The sequence below is a fragment of the Cajanus cajan genome, chromosome 11 (genome assembly GCF_000230855.2).
Source record: "Cajanus cajan strain Asha chromosome 11, NIPB_CcT2T_4, whole genome shotgun sequence".
Taxonomy (NCBI): Eukaryota; Viridiplantae; Streptophyta; class Magnoliopsida; order Fabales; family Fabaceae; genus Cajanus; species Cajanus cajan.
Genome location: NC_138527.1, coordinates 44,762,049 through 44,768,048, shown reverse-complemented (window position 1 = coordinate 44,768,048; position 6,000 = coordinate 44,762,049).

The window sequence follows — 6,000 nt, the reverse complement described above, 5'->3', positions numbered from 1 at the left end:
TCGGCTGACAAGTAAAGGAGTTGACCCAATTGTCCGGGTATTGTGCCGACCTTCTGACTTGTAGCGTCTTCCGGTGGGAAAATGTTGAGTAGCCTCTCAAGGTGGGTGCATACCTCGGCGCTTCTGACATCCTCGGTAGCTGAGTTTACCTTCTCCAAGGCCAACTTCACTCGACGCCCGAGCCGGAAGTTGGACATCAACGCGCCTCTGATGACGCTGATGGTTGAGTACCGCCTCTCCAGGCTTAGCTTCACTCTTTGTTCGAGCCGGAAACCAGGCACCTTTGCGACGACGGTGAGCAGTGTGAGTTTTGCCTCTCCAGGCCTTGCTTTGCTTGTTGCCCAAGCTGGAAGCTGTGAGTACCGTCTCTCCAGGCTTAACTTCACTCTTTGTTCGAGCCGGAAGCTAAGCACCTTTGTGACGACGGTGAGCAGTATGAGTTTTGCCTCTCCAGGCCTTGCTTTGCTTGTTGCCCAAGCTGGAAGCTGTAAGTACCGTCTCTCCAGGCTTAGCTTCACTCTTTGTTCGAGCCGGAAGCTAAGTACCTTTATGACAACGGTAGGCGGTGAGTACCCTTTTTCAGAGATAGCTTCGCTCATTGTCCGAGCCGGAAGCTGCATACCTCCGTGTTTGTGACGACGGGGTAGCGTGAATATCTCCTTTCCAGGGATTTGGTGATGATTTTGTCTCCACAGTCCACGATGCTGCTTCGACGGTTGTTTTTTGATTTTGTGCCACTAAGGGCTGGATAACGCAGGGATCCGTCTAGGGGATGTGCAGTTATTCACAGGTTCCTGTGCCCCAACTTGCATTGCATTGTTGGTACCCTTGGGGAATTTCTGACTCCTTGGGGTATAGACACAAAGATGCTCTTTCTGATGTGAGCGGTGCCTTATGATTGGCTGACGTCCTTTCGACGTTGGTGGAGTATCCCGGTTATCCTTGTTCGGGTAACTCTTTTTGATTTTCTGATTTTTCGCTGCCTCTGTGTAGGCTGTTATCCGCTGGGGATTTTGTCGTTGATTTTGATTAGCCTCTTCTGTTAGGCGTATCAGCTTGACGTTCAATGATTGGCTGAGAGCCAGATTCCACTTGGGGAATGATTATTGATTTTTATTTTCTTTCTCCTTCTGCAGGGATGCCTCTTGAGTAGGCGACTGGGGATTTGGGGATCTTATGTATCCCAGAGTATTATTTAGGAAGCCTCTACAGGCTTAGCCTCACTCGACACTTGAGTTGGAGAGCTATCTTCACTGAGGAAGTTTAAGTCCTTTGACTTGGATATTCTGCTTGGGTGATCGTACTTCCATTGGGAATGTCGTCGATCTTGCTTTGATAGCTCTTGCTGGGGATTTTGAGTCCAAGAGCGTGAGTTGAGGTTTCTCTGGGGAGTATTATTTCTGCGAGCCTCTCCAGGCTCAATTATTCTTTGAGATGTGGGGGATGAGGAGTATTGTTTCGGCAAGCCTCTCCAGGCTCAGTTATTCTGAGAGTATTCTTTCGGCAAGCCTCTCCAGGCTCAATTATTCTGTATGATGCTGCTGATTTTCTGAATCTTTGTATTCTGCTTGCTGCTGTCATACACAAGCAATTTTCTATTTTTCTATTTTATGTAGTTGCCTCATGATAAGGTCTTTGAATGTGCAACTAATATGTGTGTGATGCACAAATGCAATACAATTTTTATTTTTGTTCATTTATTTAGAAAAGTGGGTGGCTCTCCCTATCCTCTTCTTCTTGGAGGACTTTCTGTCATTGACGCGAGGGAGTATTTTTGTGAGCCTTTATGCAGGAGATTATGGATTTTACAGGAACCCCTCCAATTTTCTTTTATTGACCGATTATTAAGAGTTTCGTACAATTTTTAGAAACATCAATTTTAAAGGCATAATCACAAGGTCAAGAAAGAAAAGAAACAAATGGATATTTTATTGATATTCACAAATGTTTACACAGAAAGATTTACAAAGGGAATTTCTGAAGAATGGCTGGCCAAGGTGGGCTATACATTTTTGGCTTAAACAATTATATTTGTAATTGCTGCTCTTCCCGTTTCCCTAGTTGTTTCGGGTGAGATGCCTGAGCCAGGAGTGTAGATACTGCAAGACGCTTGCTTCTAGAAGATTATCACTTGAACCGCCTTTCGGTCTTCAGTTCACGTGATCGTTGCTTGCTTTACTTTTTGCATCTTATTCTTTTTTCCCTAATTTTTGCCTAGGACGTGTCCTAGCGGGGATAATTTTGCCTTTGTTTTGCCTAGTACCCTTGTACTGGCGGGCTTTTTGTTTTGCCCTAACTTTTGCCTAGGATGCCCTTTTTGGGTTTTCATCCTAGCGGGCTGATGCAAGCAACGTCTTCAAGCATAATACTTCTTTACCATGTCAGCGTTGACTGGGTATCGAAGTTCTTCTCCGTCCATGTCTGTGAGAATCAATGCTCCTCCGGAGAAGGCTCGCTTCACCACGTATGGTCCTTCGTAATTTGGGGCCCACTTTCCGATTTTGTCCTTTTGAGCTGGTAGCAATTTCTTCATCACCAGCTCTCCCTCATGGTAGATTCGAGGATGGACTTTTTTGTCGAAAGCCTTTTTGACCTTCCTTTGGTAGGCTTGACCATGGCATACGGCGTTCAGTCGTTTTTCTTCGATAAGGTTCAATTGGTTGTATCGACTTTGAACCCATTCTGCCTCGGAAAGTTTTGCTTCCATGATTACTCTCAGAGACGGTATCTCGACTTCAACCGGCAGAACTGCCTCCATTCCATAAACAAGGGAGAATGGAGTAGCTCCTGTGGATGTACGTACTGAAGTCCTATAACCATGGAGAGCGAAGGGTAGCATCTCATGCCAGTCTTTGAATGAGACAACCATCTTTTGTACTATCTTCTTGATATTCTTATTGGCTGCCTCGACTGCCCCATTCATCTTTGGTCGATATGGGGAAGAGTTATGGTGCTGGATTTTGAACTCTTTGCACAGCTCTTCCACCATCTTATTGTTCAAATTGGATCCATTATCAGTGATGATTTTATCGGGAATACCGTATCTGCATATGATATTCTTTCTGATGAAGGATGTTACCACCTTTCGGGTCACATGAGCATACGATGCCGCTTCTACCCATTTGGTGAAATAGTCAATGGCCACAAGGATGAACCTATGTCCATTGGATGCCTTTGGCTCGATGGGTCCAATAACATCCATGCCCCACATTGCAAATGGCCATGGTGAAGCCAGAACATTGAGTGGCGTTGGTGGGACATGAATATTGTCGGCATATGCTTGACACTTGTGGCATTTCCGGACGTATTGGTAACAATCCTTTTCAATGGTCGACCAATAATATCCTGCTCTGAGGATTTTCTTAGCCATTGCAGGCCCGGGAATATGGGTACCAAAAACCCCCTCATGTATTTCTTTGATTATATTTTGAGCTTCGACTTGGTCTATACATCTCAACAAGACCGAGTCATAATTCTTTTTGTAGAGGGTTTCTCCAATCAACAGAAATCCCATGGCCCTTCTTCGGATATGCTTTTTATCATTATCGCTGGCCATATCAGGATATTCCCCTTTTGACAGATATTGTTTGATGTCATGGAACCATGGATGATCGTCAACAGCTTCATCTATCAGTAGGCAAAACGCTTGCTTATCGTGCCGCCGGATATTGATGATGGGCATTTCATGCTCCTTATCCAAGGCGAACATCGATGATAGTGTAGCAAGGGCGTCAGCGAACTGATTCTCCTCCCTTGGAATGTATTCAAAGATGACACTTTGGAAGAATTGTGTCAAATCTTTGATATGCTCAACATATGGTATCAGTTTAGGATTTCGGACTTCCCAGTCTCCTCGTAGCTGATGGATGACTAAAGCCGAATCTCCAAATACTTTGAGTTTGAGGATACCATTATTGATAGCCGCTTGGATTCCTAACGCGCAAGCCTCGTATTCGGCCATATTATTTGTACAGTCGAAATTGAGTCTTGCTGTTAGAGGGATATGCTTTCCTTGTGGGGAGATTAACACTGTCCCGATCCCCTGTCCAAGCATGTTGGAGGCTCCATCAAAATACATGGTCCACGCATCGTCCTTAGGATCTTCATGTTGTATACTCATTACATGTTCATCGGGGAAATCATCCTGAAGGGATTGATAGTCATTGGTCGGCCCGTGTGCTAGGTAATCAGCTAAGGTACTACCCTTGATGGCCTTTTGTGTGACATGTATGATGTCAAATTCTGATAATTGCACTTGCCATCGGGCAATCTTCCCAGTGATTATTGGTTTGTCGAACACGTACTTAATTGGGTCCATTTTGGAAACCAACCAAGTAGTATGCCTTATCATGTACTGCCTGAGCCTTTGTGTTGCCCACGCTAACGCACAGCAAGTCTTTTCTAATGGCGTGTAGCGGGTTTCATAATCAAGGAACTTTTTGCTCAGGTAGTAGATGGCTTGTTCTTTCTTTCCAGTTTCGTCCTGTTGCCCTAGCACGGCTCCCATGGACTCATCAAGCACTGTTAGATAGAGGATTAATGGCCTTCCCTCGACAGGCGGCACCAATACTGGTGGATTGGCCAAGCACTGTTTGATCTTGTCAAAAGCTCGTTGACAATTCTCATCCCAAGTTTCGGAATGATTCTTGCGCAACAGCTTGAATATTGGTTTGCACGTGTCAGTCAACTGTGCGATGAACCTTGCGACGTAGTTCACCCTGCCGAGGAATCCTCTAATTTCTTTCTCAGTTTTAGGAGGAGGCATTTCCATTATTGCCTTTACTTTATCGGGGTCCACCTCTATGCCTTTTTCACTGACGATGAACCCAAGAAGCTTACCCGACCGAACTCCGAAAGTACACTTAGCTGGGTTTAGCTTAAGCTGATACTTACGAAGCCGATTGAATAATTTTCTCAAATATTGGATGTGGTCCATTTCGTCTTTCGACTTTGCGATCATGTCATCCACGTATACTTCAATTTCTTTGTGGATCATATCGTGGAATAGAGTCACCATCGCTCGTTGGTAGGTGGCACCCGCATTTTTAAGTCCAAAGGGCATCACCCTGTAGCAGAAAGTTCCCCAGGGTGTAATGAAAGAAGTTTTCTCGCGGTCTTCTATATTCATCTTGATTTGATTATACCCCGAGTATCCATCCATGAAGGAATAGAGTGTGTTTGTGGCGGTGTGATCCACGAGTGTATCAATATGTGGCAAGGGAAAATCGTCCTTTGGACTGGCACGATTCAAATCCCTATAATCAACACACACTCTAACTTTCCCATTCTTTTTGACGACTGGCACAATGTTAGCCAGCCATTCGGGATACTGGGATACAACCAAAAATCCCGCGTCCAATTGTTTTTCCACCTCCTCCTTAATTTTTAAGGACCATTCGGGCTTGATTCGTCGAAGCTTTTGCTTAATAGGTCGAAACCCCTCTTTTAAGGGCAACTTGTGTTCGACAATGTTGGAGTCCAACCCGGGCATATCATGGTACGACCATGCAAATACGTCCTTGTATTCCCTCAATAATTGAATTAATTGCGTTTTTATTCCATCACTGATACGGGTCCCAATGTTGACCTCTTTCAATTCTTGACCTTGCCCCAAATTCACGGTCTCCAATTCTTCTTGATTCGGTTGGAGTAGACGAGCTTCTTGATCTAGCAGTCTTTGCAGATCCGGAGAGATGGTCTCCTCATCACTGTCCAACTCAACCCATTCACCCTCGGCTTTCGGATCCCGATCAGAGCGAGCAATCACAGACATGATTATTTATTGGTTCTGTTTAGGTTTAGAGTTTATTAATATAAATGAGAGAGAGAGAATAGAACAAAAATGCGAGAATAATGTGTGAAAAATGCCTTTTTATTGATATATGAGTGTAAAACTGTACAAAACCCTTTATTTACATGAAAAGGTCCTCATGATCTCGGGTACTGATCATGAGTCCCTAAAAGAAAAAAAATGTGGAGGGGCCCTATCATGGCTTGCCC